Source organism: Moschus berezovskii, chromosome X (assembly GCF_049115385.1).
Source record: "Moschus berezovskii isolate FMDL1 chromosome X, NW_MosBer_1.0, whole genome shotgun sequence".
Taxonomy (NCBI): Eukaryota; Metazoa; Chordata; class Mammalia; order Artiodactyla; family Moschidae; genus Moschus; species Moschus berezovskii.
The window spans coordinates 4028737-4049984 of record NC_142488.1 but is presented as its reverse complement, the minus strand read 5'-3'; the positions used below and the strand labels follow the sequence as shown (position 1 = coordinate 4049984).

General features: G+C 41.0%; 1 long non-coding RNA gene across 1 annotated transcript; it reads right to left on the bottom strand.

Annotated features, from left to right (window-relative positions):
* Nucleotides 1-3754: 3754 nt before the first annotated feature.
* LOC148773206 (uncharacterized) lies at nt 3755-9219 on the bottom strand. Its single transcript, XR_016036903.1, has 3 exons — nt 8580-9219; nt 7194-7300; nt 3755-4908 (listed from the first exon to the last, which is right to left on the bottom strand). It is a non-coding gene; the product is annotated as an uncharacterized LOC148773206 (long non-coding RNA).
* Between the last annotated feature and the right edge of the window lie 12029 nt (nt 9220-21248).

The following is a 21248-nucleotide window of genomic DNA, read 5'->3' as shown; positions in this document are numbered from 1 at the left end:
CTTATCTCCTGGGTAGAGACTTAGGGGTGGAACTGCTGGATTTCAGTGCCTCTGATTTTCCATTCCTGTCAGATGAGACTTTCCATTGCTCCATCCTTGCCAGGACTCAGTATGGTCAGTTGTTTCCATGTCAGAGATTGTAATAATTGTGTGACTGTATATAATATGTGTGTATTATGTGTAATAAGTATGTGACAGTTTCAGAAGTACCTTCCGTTTCCTCAGTGAATAAAGTGGGGTGATGCATTTGCCTATTTCCTTTGCCAGGTGTCTCTGTAAGTCGTTTGTTCATTATGGAGTGAATTTTTTTTTTTTTTTTTTGTAATGAAGTTTGTAGGTTTTTAACATATTCTGGATATGAATCTCTTTTCAGATGGAGATGTGCGAATACTTTTCCCCTTGTCACTGGCTTCTCTTGTGTTTATTTAAGCTTGTCCCTCAAAGATGTAAATATTTTGATTGAGGCTTGGTTATTAACATTCTGTTCCCAGTGTGGGATCCTGCTTGGTGTAGATTCTAATCAGTAACCGCCTAATCTTTGGTCACATAGTGTCCCCCTGTGTTTTACCTCTAGAGTCTTTCTTGCTTTTGGTGTTAAATACATGTCAATGAGTCTCTCTGTGTTAGTTCTAAAATGTGGAGCAATGAAAGAGTTGAAGTTATTTATATCTTTTTGTCATATGAATTCCTAATTTCTCCAACAGTTTTCCTTATAAGATTATTATTTTCTTCTGAATTTCTTTTGTAACTGTATCCAAAATCTATTTGTCTGTCTATTCCTATCCCTTCCCCACAAGCAGATTTGGTTGTTTTGGTTTGTGTTTCCCCATTCTTGGTTCTTTTTTGGGACAGTGTTAAAGACAGTTGGAACATGAAGACCATATGACTAGCCTTCAAACAGTTATTTTCAAAACCAAGTGTTCACGATTCGCTGATGCTGCTAAGTCGCTTCGGTCGTGTCCGACTCTGTGCAACCCCAGAGACGGAAGCCCACCAGGTTCCTCCGTCCCTGAGATTCTCCAGGCAAGAACACTGGAATGGGTTGCCAGAATTTTTCCATTTATGGATCATTAGAGTACTTTATATTTCTGTTGATATTCACAAAGAGTGTCTGAGAGAGCACGACATTAGTTTTGCTGAATTTTGGAGCCAAAGGAAATAATCCTTGAGTAAATGCTGGCTGCAGTGTTCTCAACATAAGCAGATACTCGGTTTCAAGCATAAGTGTTTAATTTACTTAAGTTCTACCTTTTTTGTTTGTTTGTTTGTCTGTTTTTGTATGTTTTCTCCTGTTTAGTTATACTTCCATAAGGAGCTTGTGTGGTTTAAAGAAACATGTAATGAACAGCATGGTGACTATGACAGATAGGATTGCACATATACCTGTCAGTCGCTTAGAGCAGAACTTTAAGTGTTTTTATCTCAGACACACACAGACACACAGACACAAAGACACACACACATGGGGTAAAGTGAGTAACAGATGTGTGTGTTCACTTGTGTATAATGTAAGTCACCAGTGACATTTTTTCTTTGAGTCTACCTTCCTGCTCCTTAACTCCCGGCAAACTTCTAAGAAGTCATATATCCACACTCGTTTAAACTCGATCCACTTCTTACAGATCCCTCTTCCCCAGGATTTGATATATTGTCAACTGGATAGAGATCCTTGCAAATAATTTTTAGATAAATTTAGATAAATTTTTAGATAAAATTTGTTTAATGGTTCATATTTCCTGCCTGGTTCCTAATGTTGTTTTCATTATTCAAAGAGCACTGTTTCTCTGAGAATTTTTAAAAGGATTTTAGTGGGATATCTCAGTGGTCACACTTCTTATAACTTCTGCTAAGGTTTTTTTTTTTCTTTCTTTTTTCTTTTTTAAATTTTACAGCACACACTGGGTGTTACTTGCTGTGTTCTGTCTTTCACTAGTTGTGGACTCAGGGCTTGTCATTGTGATGGTTTTCTTGTTCAGGCTTTGGAGCAAGAGCAGAGTTTGCGTAGTGCATGGCCTTTGTTTTCATACAGCATGTGGGATCTTCCAGGATCAAGATTCAGTCTGTGTCCCCTGCACTGGCAGGTGGATCCTGAACCACTGGACCCCTAGGGAAGTCCCTCTGCTCAGTTTGTTCTTTCTTTGTTTTAATTCTTGTTTAAGGTCCCTTCCTTGGGTAAGACCTAAGTGAGCATAACTTCATTCTTTTGAGGGCTATTAGTAGCTGCCCTCAGCACTGCCCCAGCAGCAATATAAGACACCTTCCAATCTGGGGGGCTCATCATTCAGTGTCTTATCTGTTTGCCATTTTATACAGTTTGTGGGTTTCTCACAGGAAAAATACTGGAGTGGTTTGCCATTCTTTCCTCCAGTGGATCACATTCTGTCAGAACTCTACCTTATGACCCGTCTGTCTTGGGGTCATAACTACATGAAATAGCTCCTAGTTTCACTGAGTTATGCCAGCCCCTTCAGCACACAAGCAGTAATCCATGAACGGGGTATAGCTTAGTCTTCAACCACTATTGTTCCGTTTTCTGTCAACAACTGGACTCAATGGACACCGATATCTTGACCTTAGAGACTGTGGTTTATTCTCTTCTCCCAAAGACACTTGCATGATTCATACCATGTGTCCTAAACAAAGTTATCACTTCCTTCATTGTACACTTGATTTTCTACTTAGTTGAATTTACCTCTTTTGTGCATTAGTGAATACAGCACCTTTATTCACTACACATATGGGCATTAATCAATTTATTGATTAGTTTAGGAATCCAGTAACGTCAGCAAGAGCAGAGGACATTCACTGATGGAAAGCGATAGGTTCAGAGCCTTGATTACCTGGGAGAGAAGAAATGATGATTTCAAGGAAAAGGTCTCTTCATCTGGATGATTGGGACACATTAGTGCTTCAATGAGGCTCATGGTCTTACCTCATTTTTTCTTTTAATAATGAAAAAAATATAAAATGTTGTTGAGCTGATTAGGCTTAATATGATATTGGCCAGAGCATGAAAGAAAATACAGAAGCAGTTGCTGATGGAAACAGTAGAGAAATGTTCCTGCAGACCCATTTCACAGAATTTCCTCAGTGTGCGTGCCCCTGTGGGGTTGCACAGAATTTCCACCTGGTGAAACCAGCTGTGAGCCGTCCAGTCCCAGCTCTTCTGTTAGAGTTACTACGTTACATCCACATCTGCTATGTGACCTGTGCCGCTTACATCTTCTGTAATCTCATTTATCATCATGAAGGTGTTTTGGCTGCAAGGTCCTTCATTCATAGTGGGATTCCCCAATGATCATCATAATTCACAGCTCTGGGCTTCACAGTCTCCTATGTTGTCCTGAAAGCATCTCACTGTAGAGGCTACACCAGTGTCAGGGTTTCGATATTGAAATTGAAGCCTAAGGAAGCCCGGGCTTTTGGCACATGGCAAGGTGAAGCGTTTTGTTGTCTCATACTTTATCTTTTTTAAAAAAATATAGTTTATTTATTTTTATTGTAGGCTAATTATTTTGCAATATTCTATTTGTTTTGCCATACATTGACATGAATCCTCCCCGGGTGTACATGTGTTCCCCATCTTGAACCCCCTCCCACCTCCCTCCCCATCTCATCCCTCTGGTTCATCCCAGTGCACCAACCCCGAGCATCCTGTATCATGCATCAAACCTGGACTGGCGATTCGTTTCACATATGATAATATACATGTTTTAAGGCCATTCTCCCAAATCATCCCACCCTCGGCCTCTCCCACAGAGTCCCAAAGACTGTTCTATACATCTGGGTCTCTTTTGCTGTCTCGTATACAGGGTTATCATTATCATCTTTCTAAATTCCATATATATGCGTTAGTATACTGTATTGGTGTTTTTCTTTCTGGCTTACTTCACTCTGTTTAATAGGCTCCAGTTTCATCCACCTCATTAGAACCGATTCAAATGTACTCTTTTTAATGGCTGAGTAACACTTAATTGTGTGTATGTACCAAAGCTTTCTTATCCATTCATCTGCAGATAGACATCTACCTAGATGCTTCCATGTCCAGGCTATTATAAACAGTGCTGCGATGAACTTTTTCAATTAATTTGTTTTCTAATCGAGTTGATGAGCAATGTTTGTTCCTTTCAGGTATACAGCAAAGTGATTCATTTATACTTTTGTTGTTGTTTCGTCACTAATTCGGTTCCCACCCTTTTGTGACCATATGGAGTATAGCTTCCCAGACTCCTCTGTCCTATGGGTTTTCCAGAAAAGAATACTGGATGGGATTTCCGTTTCCTACTCCAAGGATCTTCCCGACCCAGGGATAGAACCCGCCTCTGCTGTGTCTCCTGTATTGGCAGGCAGATTCCTGACCCCTGAGGCACCTGGGAAGCCTTCAGTCATAGGCATATATGTAGGTAAATGTATACCATTTAGATTCATCTTCTGAAAGTTATTACAAGACATTGAGTATAGTTCTCTGTACTCTCCATTAGGTCTTTGTCATTTATTTTATATATTTTAGTGTGTTTGTGCTCATCTCAAACCCCTAATTTGCCCTTTGCCTGCTTCCCCTTTGGTAACCATTAATTTTTTCTTTGTTGAGAGTCTGTTTCTGTTTTATTAATGGTTCATTTACATCATATTTTAAATCCCACATGGGAGTGATAAAATGATATTTCACTTTCCTTTGTGACTTACTTTAATAAGATCGTGTCTAGGTTCATCCATGTTGCTGCAAATGCCATATTTCATTGTTTTTTCATGGGTGGGCAATACTCCACTGTGTATGTATCTCATTCTTAAAGCAATGAACCCCTCCCCCTACCAAAGTGTTAACCTAGTGAGAAAAAGCTCAGTGATATATGTGGTGTGTTTCTACTCACCCAACTGATGTTCTCTGTTCTTATGGAGGACAGTTGTCTGTGAAAGAGAATGAATAAGGGGACAGATGACCGTTGACACGCCTCTGTTTCCAAGGATTATTTGAAAACAGCTTTTTAAAAAGATATCTGTGCCAATGGGACTTTTGAATTGAACGTCCCAGTGATGTGTTTTCATTTCGGATACCTGGTGTCCTCTGGGGCTTCACATGTTTCGATGACATTATCTATATTTTCATTTGGAATCCCCCTTCCATTGTTCAGTTCCTGATACTTCTGAAGTTCTTCTTGAGTGAAACTGTTTCCTTTGGCTGGATTTCATTGCACACAGGTCAGAAGAGGTGTGCATTAGAATCCTTCATAGGTTATAGAGTGCCACCTGGCTCGTAGCTGTAGTGATCGGTAAGTCTCACCAACACCGCTGCCCTCCATCATCACCTAAACCCTGCCCTCCAGACAGTTTTCGACAGAGGTGCCTGAGTGTACACACAGGTCTTCAGATGGGCCCGTGGAGGTAGAGTCCACACAGTTAACATGTTCCAGTTCTCACAGCTGCTGGGTGAACTACAGATCATTCCGCTGTGAGCTTAAGCATGCCCCAGTGAGATGCAGTCTTTCGTGGCACATTGAAGAAGGTCATGGAGAGTCTGAGACTCAGAACTCCTCCCAACTCTAACTCTTCCTGTCCACTTTGTCTGCATCCTAGAAGCCCATCTGGGGTTTTCATGAACACTCATGAAATACATGGGAGAGGTGAATGATTTAGATTTTTCAGAAGCACACTGACCCCAATGAGACAGTGCAGGACCCTGTGTTCCTTGCCCATGTTTTTTTGCATGCCTTTTGTCTGCAAAAGATTTTAGTCAAAGAATAAGTTTAATCGTAGAAATGAGAACTTGGGAAAGCAAGGAAAACAGTCAAAGGAGACCAAATGATCATGTATTCATGAAGCAAAGACAAGAACCTCTATTTCTTTTCCAAGGGCAATAGATACTATTCTGGGTCATCCTACGAGCTGTCTTATAGACACTGAAACCCCCACCCGGTGGACCAGTTAACTACAGGATGACCAGACTGCAGCCATGACATAAGCAGCCACGATTCTGAGAATTGACGTCAAGGAGATGGAACAAAGTGACCCTGGAACTGATTATTGACGGTGCGAGAAACAATCACGAGGACATGAGTCAGACCACCGAACACCAATTTCAAAGTGCCTGTTGGAGTTGACTGTGCTGTTTCTGCAAAGAGCCCCCTCCCTCTGTCTGACTCCCTGAGTGTCATATGTGGGGTGGGGCATTCAGCCTTTGGACAGAATCCACCCTCCTCCCCGTTGTCGGCATCTGAACGAAGGCAGAGTTTCCTTTCTATGAAGCTGGCCTCTTGTTTGGCTTGTTAAGGGTGGGCAGCAGGAACTCACTTTCGGTAGCCACGTCACTGATGCTACTGAGGAAAAACTCACTTTCACTCTGTCATCCTCAAAGACCAGACACAACACCCACCCATCTCCGATGAGTGTATGACATCAGAAAGGATCAAGGGACATGCCAGGGAACCCAGGGGTTTGTCCAGATGGCAGAATGACTGACATTCCAGACCACACTGCCTCTGCAGTCTCAATGTGACCCAGTGGTATTTGCAGAGCTTTGGGTTCAGGTTCAGGGAGTACTTTCATGACTGTGACAAAGAAGAAAGTGTTTATGGTGGAGATGAATGCCGTCATGGCTGGGACCTGTGAGTTTGCTAAACTCAGATTCAAACTTTGGTTCTTTTTGGTGTCAGGACCTGGCAACTGCGTTAGGGGATACTTGGTGAGAAAGTCATGGAGCTTCCTGGAATGTTTCATTTGAAATCTGGGACAAGTGTATCTCATTTTAAAAAGAGCCATTTGATAGAATGCCCAGTGGGTACATTTCCTCATTTTTCTAGCAGACAGACTTTCTATATCCCTGACTCATGTCACATGAAGTCTGAATTCTACATGTGAATACACGTCTGTTCCAGTGTGTTGCATATAAGGTTCTGTGCTTAGTCTCTCAGTCATGTCCAGCTGTTTGTGACCCCCATGGACTGTAGCCTACCAGGCTTCTCTGTCCATGGGTATTTTTGAGGCAAGAATAGTGGTGTGGGTTCCCATACCCTTCTCCAGTGGATCTTCCCAACCCAGGGATCAAACCCAGGTCTCCTGCACAGCAGGTGGGTTCTTTCCCATCTGAGCCACCAGTCAGGCCGTAATATAAGTGATGTGTGTACATCTGTACTTTCTGAAAAAATAATGATCATATAAACACATCTAGTTTATATTGGATAAGCTACAATACCTACCGGCACCTTCAGTTATTTTTGTGATCTCTGTCCATCATCGTTTTCAAAATAAGTTACCAACATGTTGTCTGGTACATGAATCAGTTGCAAAACATTTGTACCCACGTCTATAGCAGAAGGAAAAAAAAAATCAAACCTCAGTATGATTAACTTCTTTTCATTTGAGCCTGATTTATTCTTCATGTGCTATCATCACCCTTCCCTCAGATGGTGGACTCTTATTTCACTAGTGATGCACTTTATAACCAGTTAAAACAGCTAGTGAACTAGAAAAGCTTTCTCCACACCTCCTTCTCCTGAAGAGAATTAAGACTTCCAGTCTTCTAGACTGAGCAGTCTGTGAATGATAGCAAAGTTGCTTATTGCAACTGCAGTAGGTTTGAACCTCAACCATCTCACCCGAGCTCAAAAGAGCTGACTGTTAAATATTCAGGAATTTTGAGACCCAGTTCGCCAGTACAGTCATGGTTAGAAAGGAACTTAAAAAATATGAATAAATCATATTTTAATTAAAGTTAGTACATCATGCAGAGTTATTTCTTAGTAGAAGAGCTAATAAAAGAGGTACAAATTAGTCTATTGCAAAACGTCAGTCACATAAACTCTGAAATGATTGCAGATTAGTTTCTCTGTGTTTCCACAGTTGAAAATAAATGCATCAGACCAAGATCAGAGTGCTCTGTTGTACATTTTTTTCCATCATAATGAAACGTGGACATTTGATCATCGAATATTACGGTATTGATATTAATATTTGAGATTTATTTCCTGTTATTTTAATTACAGATAGAAATCTATGTTAATTCCCCTTTCAAATTATATATTAATATTCATATTTGAAAATTCTTTCTCCTTATTTTAAGCTATAGAGATAGAAGTCTATGCTAAAGTCCCTTTCAAATTTGACATTTTAGTTTGAAATTTTCACTCTTATTTTATCTGTTGTCATTTTTGGGCTTTAAGTTAATTATGTTCTACTTACAAACTTGCTAATGAAGAACTTTTAATATTTAAAGAATTTCTTTACTTAAAGCAAAATTCATCATGTAGGTCCAGTAAAAGCAAAAACTGTGAAAGGGTCGTTATTACCCTATATAGGTTATTGCACTTCTCCATGCCCGAGGGACATGGGGAGTCAATATTCTGGGGCTTTTTCTCAGAGACCATGAATGGAATCATTCTACCCTGGGACCTCATCCTGGTGTTTTGGGACAGAATTGATTGCTGAAAAATTAAATGGCCTTTCCAAGGTTGCATTCATCATGAGCACAGGAAATAGTTCACCAATCCACACATCTAGCTGTCTTGGGTGAAATGGAGACTATCAATCCGCACATGGTCCATGGTTTGGGGAAGACAACCCATCAGAGAAGCTGGAATACTCACATTCTATGAGGTAAACGCCTCCTTCTTGTCTCTTTAGCTCTTCTGAGAGAAACTGGCATCTCCCGTCAGTCTTGAAACGCAATCAGACAAGACATTCCTTCCTCGCCATTCACTCCCCAGGGCTTGAGGATGCCCTTCCATGAATAACGTTCACACACCCAGCTTCACAGCCGTGACTCACGCCTCAAACTGCACATTGGAGAACGGACCCCCTGTCAGAAGCCAACAGACTCCTTGTTCTCAGTTGAGGAGGATTGTGCTTACTTGACATAAAATGCAAGGGAGAGGTGTTCGAAGTCATCGTCACATTCAATCTGATGATAGTAACAGCTCAGTGGGCCCCCTTCTACAATCTCCTTGTTACCCGCAGTATGTAAATGGTGCAGCAGCCTCCTGTAACCTAAGAAGGAAGTTCTTCAGAAACGTCAGTCACTCTCTTTTCTGCTTACACAGTACCTTTGCTTCTGCATTTATCACAGAGGAGAAGTAAATCGAATCTTATTAAGCAAAGATGAGTTCTCCCCGCTACCTTGCTGAATAACGCGACGTGAAATCATCTTTCTTATTGGAAGGGAAAGCATCCAATTCAGAGATTTTAGCAGATAATTCAGAGCTATTTGAAATAAATAAAACAATGACAGTAAAGACTGTCCCAGTTCATAACTTTCTGAATTATAGTAATTTTTTTAACATGCAGACAAGATTAAAAAAAGAAAAAAAAAGGAAAGAGCAGATAGAGAGAGGGTTGTATTACCCTCATGAAGATACATGGACCAAGATATGTATACAGTCTCTTCATGCATATAAACATATAAAAGAATATGTGTGTCACATGCACACACAACCTCACACACACACACACGCAAACACACACTCACACACTCAAACAAGCAATACCTTCTAACAGATCAGCTCATTCTGAGTATCTGTGAGGGGTCTATCTCAGCTGGAGTTTCCTGGGCAGCACGAACCAGGACGAGGACAAGACTCAGCAACAGAACCTTCAACTTCTGACTCTCATCATCCTTCTTCTAGAGAATCTGAAGGCGCCCCAGTTACTGGAGAGAATGTGCATTGGTTCCACTTTTTATAGGACCTGTCTCTTGGCAGAGTATATATTGATCTAACAGTGTTTAATCACAAGACATAGGTTACACAGACGCCGTCTTCTGACATCCTGGTTGGCAGCTGAGCATTTTGGCATCCTGTGCTTCTTATACAATTCCTGTGTTATTCCTTTCACATTGAAGAGGTCTTTTTAAGCTTATTTTCTAAAACTAATGATGGCACCTTCTGTTTAAGAAGATAAATATTTGGTGGCTCTACCAGGAATCAGTTATCAGGGCATTCCTCAGAGGGGTCTATATTATTTTAATACTGAAATTGAAATATTGTTGATGTGCAATATTTTTTGTTACAGATGTACCATATAGGAATTCATCATTTTATTTCTAGTTTTGAAGTTTTAAAAATATTGGCTTGTTTCATTCCCTATGTGATACAGTCTTTATTTTTCAAATAATCTTTGTCCATTAATTATTTTATGCATGGTATTTTGTACCTCTTATTCCACTCCTTGTGTGTGTTTCTGACTTCTTTCCCTCAGCATGTTTGTTTGAATAAACATCTGTATATTTTATAGACTCCGTTCCCATTGCCCCTGCATAGGATCATCAGGATATGTCCCACTTTCATCCATTCCAGCGTTGATGGATACATGTTCATAGATGAGTCTTTGTAAGGCATTGAGCTGTCTTATCTCGTGGGTAGAGACTTAGGTTTGGAACTGCTGGATCTCAGTGCCTTCTTATTTTCGATTTCTGCCAACAGGAGGTGAGACTTTCCATTTATCCACCCTTGCCCGGACTCAGTGTGGTCACTTGTTTTCATTTCAGAGATTGTAATAAGTTTGTGAGTGTATCCAGTTTCGGTGGTACTTTTTCCCTTTCCTGAAGGAATAAAGAGGTGGAATTACCATTTGTTTATTTTCTCTGTAAGTGTCTCTGCCAGTCATTTGTTCATCACTAAGTGAATTAATTTTTTTTTTCTATGAAGTTAGTACGGTTTTTCAACACATTCTGCATATGAGTCTCTTTTCAGATGGAGATAGGCCAATAGTTTTCCCCCGTCGCTGGCTTCTCTTGTGTTTCCTTAGGCTTTTCCCTCAAAGATGTAAATATTTTGACTGAAGCTTGGTTGTTCACATTCTCTTTCCAGTGTGGGATCCTGGTGTATATTCTAATCAGTAACCACCTAATCTTTAGTCACAGATTATCTGCCTCTAGGTTTCACCTCTAGAGTCTTTCTTGCTTTTGGTCTTAAATGTAGGTTTATGAGTTTCCACGTAAATTGTCAAACATGGAGCAGTGAAAGGATTGAAGCTCTTTATATCTTTTTTTTGAATGTGCATTTCCAATTTCTCCAATAGTTTTCCCTATAAAATTATTATTTTCTTCCGAATTTCCTTTGTATCTGTATCCAAAATCTGTTTCTCTCTATATTCCCTTCCCTTCCCGAAAAGCAGCTTTGTTTGTGTTTTGGTTTGTATTTCCCCATTCATGTTTCATTTTTTTTTTTTTTTTTTGGGCAGTGTTAGAGTTAGAACATGAAGATCACATGAGTGGCCTTCAACAAGTTTGTCTCAAAAGCAAAGCATTCACGGTTCACAAGCTTGTGAAGATGGAATTTCTCATCCATTTCTGGATCATTGAAAGAGAAAGTCATTCATTCACATTCAACTCTTTGCGACCCCATAGACTCTCTAGGCCAGAATACTGGAGTGGGTAACCGTTCCCTTCTCCATGGGATCTTCCTAACCCAGGACTCCTGCATTGCAGGCAGATTCTTTAGGAGCTGAGGCACACGGGAAGCCAGAGTAGTGTGTATTTCATTTCACTGAGAGTGTCTGAAAGAGCAAGACATCAGTTTTGCTACGTTTTGTAGCCAAAACACATAACCCTTGAATAAATGCTGGCTGTGGAGAAGGAAATGGCAACCCACTCCAGTGTTCTTGCCTGGAAAATCCCAGGGATGGGGGAGCCTTGTGGGGTGCCGTCTGTGGGGTTGCACAGAGTCGGACACGACTGAAGCGACTTAGCAGCAGCAGCAACAGCAGCAGAGTTCTCAACAAAAGGAGATGCTCGGTTTCAAACATAAGACTTTAATTGACTTAAGTTACTGTGGTTTTTTTGTACGTGTTTTTATGTTTAGCTGTCATTACCTAAGGAGGTCCTGTGATTTAAAGAAAAATGTAAGGAACAGCATGGTGATTATGACTAATAGTATTGCACACATACCTGGTCAGTCGCTTAGAGTAGAACTTTTATGTGTTTTTATCTCATACACGCACAGACACACATCCACACACAGGCTAACGTCTGAGACGACAGATGTGTTAGTTTACTTGTGTCTTAAAGAAATCACCAGTGACATTTACTCTTTGTCTCTACCTTCCTGGTCCTGAACACTCTGCAGAGTTCTAAGAGTTCCTATGTAAAGACCAATTAAACTCAACACACTTGTCATAGATCCCTCTTCCCCCAGATTTGATATATTTTTAACTGGATGTAAATACTTGAAAAAAAAAGTTCAGATAAAATTTTTTTACTGGTTCATATTTCCTGTCTGGTTTCTAATGTTGCTTTCATGATTCAAACTGAAGTTGTTTCTTTTTTTTTTTTTCCATTAGTTACCACTTCTTATATAGTTTATTTTTTATTTTTATTTTTTTATTGGAAGCTAATATCAATAATCTCAGATATGCAGATGACACTACCCTTATGGCAGAAAGTGAAGAGGAACTCAAAAGCCTCTTGATGAAAGTGAAAGAGGAGAGTGAAAAGGTTGGCTTGAAGCTCAACATTCAGAAAACAAAGATCATGGCATCTGGTCCCATCACTTCATGGGAAATAAATGGAAAAACAGTGGAAACAGTGTCAGACTTTATTTTTTTGGGCTCCAAAATCACTGCAGATGCTGATTGCAGCCATGAAATTAAAAGACACTTACTCCTTGGAAGGAAAGTTATGACTAGCCTAGATAGCATAGTAAAAAGCAGAGACATTACTTTGCCAACAAAGGTCCGTCTAGTCAAGGCTATGGTTTTTCCCGTGGTCATGTATGGATGTGAGAGTTGGACTGTGACGAAAGCTGATTGCCGAAGAATTGATGCTTTTGAACTGTGGTAATGGAGAAGACTCTTGAGAGTCCCTTGTACTGCAAGGAGATCCAACCAGTCCATTCTAAGGGAGATCGATCCTGGGTGTTCATTGGAGGGACTGATGCTGAAGCTGAAACTGCAGTACTTTGGCCACCTCATGTGACGAGTTGACTCACTGGAAAAGACTCTGATGCTGGGAAAGGTTGGGGGCGGGAGGAGAAGGGGACGACGGAGGATGAGATGGCTGGATGGCATCACCGACTCTGTGGACATGAGTCTGAGTGAGCTCCGGGAGTTGGTGATGGGCAGGGAGACCTGGTGTGCTGTGATTCATGGGGTCACGGAGAGTCGGACACGACTGAGTGACTGAAGTGAACTGAACTGAATTATTTTACAATATTATATTGGTTGGTTTTGCCATACATTGACATGAATCCGCCCCGGGTGTACATGAGTTCCCCCTCCTAAACCCCCCTCCGACCTCCCTTTATCCTCCCTCTGGGTCATCCCCGCATACCAGCCCCGAGCATCCTGTAACATGCATCGACCCTGAACTGGTGATTCGTTTCACATATGACAGCATACATGTTTAATGCCATTCTCCAAAATCATCCCATCCCATTCCCACAGAGTCCCAAAGACTGTTCTATACATCTGTGTCTCTTTTGCTGTCTCATATACAGGATTATCATTTGCATCTTTCTAAATTCCATATATATGCGTTAGTATACTGTATTGTTTTTCTTTCTGGCTTACTTCACTCGGTATAATAGGCTCCAGTTTCATCCACCTCATTAGAACTGATTCAAATACATTCTTTTTAATGGCTGAGTAATACTCCATTGTGTATATGTACCAAAGCTTTCTTATCCATTCGTCTGCAGATGGACATCTAGGTTGCTTCCATGTCCTGGCTATTATAAACAGTGCTGCAATGAACATTGGAGTACATGTGTCTCTTTCAATTCTGGTTTCCTCAGTGTATATGCCCAGGAGTGCAATTGCTGGATCATATGGCAGTTCTATTTCCAGTTTTTTGAGGAACCTCCACACTGTTCTCCATAGTGGCTGTACTAGTTTGCATTCCCACCAACAGTGTAAGAGGGTTCCCTTCTCTCCACACCCTCTCCAGCATTTATTGCATGTAGACATTTGGATAGCAGCCATTCTGACTGGTGTGAAATGGTGTCTCATTGTGGTTTTGATTTGCATTTCTCTGATGATGAGGGATGTTGAGCATTTTTTCATGTGTTTGTTAGCCATCTTTATGTCTTCTTTGGAGAAATGTCTGTTTAGTTCTTTGGTCCATTTTTTGATTGGGTCGTTTATTTTTTTGGAATTGAGCTGCAGGAGCTGATTGTATATTTTGGAGATTAATCCTTTATCAGTTGCTTCATTTGCTATTATTTTCTCCCATTCTGAAGGCTGTCTTTTCACCTTACTTATAGTTTCCTTTGCTGTGCAGAAGCTTTTGATTTTAATTAGGTCCCATTTGCTTATTTTTGCCTTTATTTCCAATATTCTGGGAGGTGGGTCTTGGAGGATCCTGCTGTAATTTATGTCGGAGAGTGTTTCGCCTATGTTCTCCTCTAGGAGTTTTATAGTTTCTGGTCTTACATTTAGCTCTCTAATCCATTTTGAGTTTATTTTTGTGTATGGTGTTAGGAAGTGTTCTAGTTTCATTCTTTTACAAGTGGCTGACCAGTTTTCCCAGCACCACTTGTTAAAGAGACTGTCTTTTGTCCATTTTATATTCTTGCCTCCTTTGTCAAAGATAAGGTGTCCATAGGTGCATGGATTTATCTCTGGGCTTTCTATTTTGTTCCATTGATCTATATTTCTGTCTTTATGCCAGTACCATACTCTCTTGATGACTGTGGCTTTGTAGTAGAGCCTGAAGTCCAGCAGGTTGATTCCCCCAGTTCCATTCTTCTGACTCAAGATTGCTTTGGCTATTCAAGGTTTTTTGTATTTCCATACAAATTGTGAGATTATTTGTTCTAGTTCTGTGAAAAATATCATTGGTAACTTGATAGGGATTGCATTGAATGTATAAATTACTTTGGGTAGTATACTCATTTTTACAATATTTATTCTTCCAACCCATGAACATGGTATATTTCTCCATCTGTTAGTGTCCTCTTTGATTATTTTCACTAGTGTTTTATAGTTTTCTATGTACAAGTCTTTTGTTTCCTTAGGTAGATATATTCCTAAGTATTTAATTCTTTTTGTTGCAACAGTGAATGGAATAGTTTCCTCACTTTCTCTATTTTCTCATTATTAGTGTATAGGAATGCAAGGGATTTCTGTGTGTTGATTTTATATCCTGCAACTTTGCTGTAATCATTGATTAGCTCTAGTAGTTTTCTGGTAGAGTCTTTAGGGTTTTCTGTGTAGAGGATCATGTCATCAGCGAACAGTGAAAATTTTAGTTCTTCTTTTCCAATTTGTATTCCTTTTATGTCTTTTTCTGCTCTGATTGCTGTGGCCAAAACTTCCAGAACTATGTTGAAGAGTAGTGGTGAGAGTGGGCACCCTTGTCTTGTTCCTGACTTTAGGGGAAATGCTTTCAGTTTTCACCATTGAGGATAATGTTTGCTGTGGGTTTGTCATATATAGCTTTTATTATGTTGAGGTATGTCCCTTCTGTTCCCATTTTCTGGAGGGTTTTTATCATAAATGGATGTTGAATTTTGGCAAAGGCTTTCTCTGCATCTATTGAGATAATCATATGATTTTTATTTTCCAGTTTGTTATTGTGGTGTATTACGTTGATTGATTTGCGGATATTGAAGAATCCTTGCGTTCCTGGGATAAAGCCCACTTGGTCATGATGTATGATCTTCTTAATGTGTTGTTGGATTCTGATTGCTAGAATTTTGTGAAGGATTTTTGCATCTATGTTCATCAGTGATATTGGCCTTTAGTTTTCTTTTTTTGTGGGGTCTTTAACAGGTTTTGAGATTAGGGTGATGGTGGAAGGCAATGGCAAGCCACTCCAGTACTCTTGCCTGGAGAATCCCATGGATGGAGGAGCCTGGTAGGCTGCAGTCCATGGGGTCGCTAAGGGTCGGACACGACTGAGTGACTTCACTTTCACTTTTCACTTTCACACATTGGAGAAGGAAATGGCAACCCACTCCAGTGTTCTTGCCTGAAGAATCCCAGGGAAGGGGGAGCCCGGTGGTCTTCCGTCTATGGGGTCACACAGAGTCGGACACGACTGAAGTGACTTAGCAGCAGCAGCGGGCCTCATAAAATGAGTTTGGAAGTTTCCCTTCCTCAGCAATTTTCTGGAAGAGTTTGAGTAGAATAGGTGTTAGCTCTTCTCTAAATTTTTGGTAGAATTCAGCTGTGAAACCGTCCGGACCTGGGCTTTTGTTTGCTGGAAGATTTCTGATTACAGCCTCTAGTTCCGTGCTTGTGATGGGTCTCTTCAGATTTTCTATTTCTTCCTGGTTCAGTATTGGCAAGGTGTACTTTTCTAGGAATTTGTCCATTTCTTCCAGGTTATTCATTTTATTGCCATATAATGCTGATAGTATTCTCTAATAATCCTTTGTATTTCTGTGTTGTCAGTTGTGATCTCTTCATTTTCATTTCTAATTTTATTGATTTGGTTCTTCTCCCTTTGTTTCTTGATGAGTCTGGCTAGTGGTTTGTCAATTTTATTTACCTTCTCAAAGAACCAGCTTTTGACTTTGTTGATTTTTGCTATGGTCTCTTTTGTTTCAATTGCATTTATCTCTGCCCTAATTTTTATGATTTCTTTCCTTCTACTGACCCTGGGGTTCTTAATTTTTTCCTTTTCTATTGCTTTAGATGTAGAGTTAGGTTATTTAGTTGACTTTTTTCTTCTTTCTTGAGGTGTGCCTGTATTGCTATGAACTTCCCCCTTAGCGCTGCTTTTACAGTGTCCCAGAGGTTTTGGCTTGTTGCGTTTTCATTTTCATTCATTTCTATGCATATTCTGATTTCTCTTCTGATTTCTTCTATGATTTGTTCATTATTCCGCAGCGTGTTTTTCAGCCTCCATATGTTGGCATTTTTAATAGCTTTTCTCCCGTAATTTAGATCTAATCTTACTGCATTGTGGTCAGAAAAGATGCTTGGAATGATTTCAATATTTGTGAATTTACCAAGGCTAGATTTATGGCTCAAGATGTGATCTATCCTGGAAAAGGTTCCGTGTGTGCTTGAGAAAAAGGTGAAATTCATTGTTTTGGGATGAAATGTCCTATAGAGATCTATTAGGTCTAACTGGTCTATTGTATCATTTAAAGTTTGTGTTTCCTTATTAATTTTCTGTTTAGTTGATCTATCCATAGATGTAAGTGGGGTATTAAAATCTCCCACTATTATTGCATTGTTGTTAATTTCCCCTTTCATACTTGTTAGTAATTGTCTTACATATTGTGGTGCTCCTAATTTGGAAAACTCAGCAATAGCCACAGGACTGGAAAACGTCAATCTTCATTCCAGTCCCAAACAAAGGGAATGCCAAAGAATGCTCAAAATACCGCACAATTGCACTCATCTCACACACTAGTAAAGTCATGCTCAAAATTCTCCAAGCTAGGCTCCAGCAATATGTGACTCGTGAAATTCCAGATGTTCAAGCAGGTTTTAGAAAAGGCAGAGGAACCAGAGGTCAAATTGCCAACATCTGCTGGATCATGGAGAACGCAAGAGAGTTCCAGAAAAACATCTATTTCTGCTTCATTGACTATGCCAAAGCCTTTGACTGTGGGGATCACAATAAACTGTGGAAAATTCTGAAAGAAATGGGAATACCAGACCGCCTGACCTGCTTCTTGAGAAACGTATATGCAGGTCAGGAAGCAACAGTTAGAACTGGACATGGAACAACAGACTGGTTCCAAATAGGAAAAGGAGTACGTCAAGGCTGTATATTGTCACCCTGCTTATTTAACTTATATGCAGAGTACATCATGAGGAATGCTGGGCTGGAAGAAGTACAAGCTGGAATCAACATTGCCGGGAGAAATATCAATAACCTCAGATATGCAGATGACACCACCCTTATGGCAGAAAGTGAAGAGGAACTCAAAAGCCTCTTGATGAAAGTGAAAGAGGAGAGTGAAAAGGTTGGCTTGAAGCTCAACATTCAGAAAACGAAGATCATGGCATCTGGTCCCATCACTTCATGGGAAATAGATGGACAAACAGTGGAAACAGTGTCAGACTTTTAGTTTTGGGGGCTCCAAAATCACTGTGGATGCTGATTGCAGCCATGAAATTAAAAGACGCTTACTCCTTGGAAGGAAAGTTATGACTAACTTAGATAGCATATTAAAAAGCAGAGACATTACTTTGCCAACCAAGGTCCGTCTAGTCAAGGCTATGATTTTTCCCGTGGTCATGTATGGTTGTGAGAGTTGGACTGTGAAGAAAGCTGATTGCCGAAGAATTGATGCTTTTGAACTGTGGTAATGGAGAAGACTCTTGAGAGTCCCTTGGACTGCAAGGAGATCCAACCAGTCCATTCTAAAAGAGATCAATCCTGGGTGTTCATTGGAAGGACTTATGCTAAAGCTGAAACTCCAATACTTTGGTCACCTTATGCGACGAGTTGACTCACTGGAAAAGACTCCGATGCTGGGAGCGATTGGGGGAAGGAGGAGACGGGGACGACAGAGAATGAGATGGCTGTATGGCATCACCGACTCTGTGGACATGAGTTTGAGTGAACTCCGTGAGTTGGTGATGGACAGGGAGGCCTGGCATACGGAGGTTCATGGGGTCGCAAAGAGTCGGACACGACTGAGTGACTGAACTGAACTGAACTATGTTGGGTGCATGCATGTTTATAATTGTTATATCTTCATCTTGGATTGATTCTTTGATCATTATGTAGTTTCCTTCTTTGTCTCTTTTCACAGCCTTTGTTTTAAAGTCTATTTTATCTGACATGAGTATTGCTATTCCTGCTTTCTTTTGGTGTCTATTTGCGTGGAATATTTTTTTCCAGCCCTTCACTTTCAGTCTGTATGTGTCCCTCGTTTTGAGGTGGGTCTCTTGTAGACAACATATGTGGGGGTCTTGTTTTTGTATCCATTCAGCCAGCCTTCGTCTTTTGGTTGGGGCATTCAACCCATTTACGATTAAGGTAATTATTGATCAATACCATCCCATAGCCATTTTCTTTATTGCTTTGGGTCGAGGTTATACACCCTTTCTGTGTTTCCTGTCTATCTAGAGAAGATCCTTTAGCATTTGTTGGAGAACTGGTTTGGTGATGCTGAATTCCCTCAGCTTTTGCTTGTCTGTAAAGCTTTTGATTTCTCCTTCATATTTGAATGAGTTCCTTGCTGGGTACAGTAATCTGGGCTGTAGGTTATTTTCTTTCATCACTTTAAGTATGTCCTGCCATTCCCTCCTGGCCTGAAGAGTTTCTGTTGAAAGATCAGCTGTTATCCTTATGGGAAGGATCCTTGTGTGTTATTTGCTGCTTTTCCCTTGCTGCTTTTAATATTTGTTCTTTGTGTTTGATCTTTGTTAATTTGATTAATATGTGTCTTGGAGTATTTCGCCTTGGGTTTGTCCTGTTGGGGACTCTCTGTGTTTCTTGGACTTGGGTGATTATTTCTTTCCCTATTTTAGGGAAGTTTTCAACTATTATCTCCTCAAGTATTCTCTCATGGCCTTTCTTTTTGTCTTCTTCTTCTGGGACTCCTATGATTCGAATGGTGGAGCATTTAATATTGTCCCAGAGGTCTCTAATATTGTCCTCATTTCTTTTAATTCGTTTTTCTTTTTTCCTCTCTGTTTCATTTATTTCTACAATTCTATCTTCTAGCTCGCTTATCCTGTCTTCTGCTTCTGTTATTCTACCTTTTGTTCCCTCCAGAGGGTTTCTGATCTCATCTATTGCATTATTCATTGTATATTGACTCTTTTTTATCTCCTCTAAGTCATTATTAAACCTTTCTTCCACATTCTCAATCCTTTTCTCCAGGTTATTTATCTGTAACTCCATTTTGCTTTCAAGATTTTGAATCATTTTCACCACCAAAATTCGAAATTCTTTATCAGGTAGATTCCCTATATCTTCCTCTTTTGTTTGTGTTGGTGGGCATTTATCTTGTTCCTTTACTTGCTGGGTATTTCTCTGCCTCTTCATCTTGCTTATATTGCTTTGCTTGGGGAGGCCTTTCCCTCTTCTAGCAGTTTGTAGAGTTCTCTTCATTATGTAGTTTCCTCGCTGTGTGTGGGGTTGGACGGGTGACTTGTCAAGGTTCCCTGGTTAGGGAAGCTTGTGTCGGTGTTCTGGTGGGTGGAGCTGGATTTCTTCTCTCTTGGGTGCAATGAAATGTCCAGTAATGAGTTATGAGATGTCAGTGTGTTTGGAGTGACTTTGGGCAGTCTGTATATTGAAGCTCAGGGCTATTTTCCTGTGTTGCTGGAGAATTTGTGTGGTATGTCTTGCTCTGGAACTTGTTGACCCTTGGGTGGGGCTTGGTTTTAGTGTAGGTATGGAGGCGTTTGATGAGCTCCTATCGATTAATGTTCCCTGGAGTCAGGAGTTCTCTGGTGTTCTCAGGATTCGGGCTTAAGCCTCTTGCCTCTGGTTTTTGGTCTTATTTTTGGAGTAGCCTCTAGACTACTCTATCTGTCATTTCCAAGGTAATTCCCTCTGTTTTAGCTTCTGTTTGCTGGTCTCTTCAGTGTCTAATTTCTGCCCTGACACTAGGGTGCGGGCGGACACTTTTTACAGGCTCAGTTGTTCAGTCCTGTTCTGGGAAGGGAAGATTGCTGCAGACAAATATCTCTGGCGTCTGTGGGGAGTGCTCGCAGCATCTCGGCCACACTGGGTTTGCCCGCACTCACAGCGCATGTGCTGTCCCAGTCTACACTGCACAGGCTCTAGGTTGCTCTACTGGGAACTGTCCGAGGCCATCCCTGGGTTGTATGCATTCCCAGGTCTGAGCGGCTCAAGTTCAGGTTCTTGGGTACTCTACAAAGGCGCAGACTTGGTTGGGCCTGCGTTTTGTGCCTTCCCTGGTCCGAGCAGCTCAAGTGACCAGGTGTTTGGCGAGCATGGTCACTGCGACTTATCGCCTCCCCAGACTCTGCCACTAGGTTTTCTGTGTGTACAACCAGCGCACCTTCTCAGGCGGATATCGACCGGCCCAAGCCCAAGAAGTCTTGATTAGCAATGAAGCCTGCCTGCAGTTTGGTATCAGATGACTTTCTGGGGCCACAGTTGCCCATTCCAGCTCTGGCTGCCCTTCCTACCTGTCGCGGTGGGGTGATGGGGGATGGGCCGACCTCAGCCGGCTCGCTCTGCTCAGCCCTTTGTTCTGTGAGCGGGGCCGGCGGAGTCTTAGGTTAGAGCTTTCCACCTTTTCGTGGGGAAGCTATCCCAGTCTGCTTTGTTCTCCCCAGTTCTCTCAGATTGTTCTCGGGGCATTCAAGCCCAGTCTTCTCTCTAAGCAGTTCAGCCGGCTCCTCCCTGCCCAGCCCCTGCTTGCTAATGGCGTATG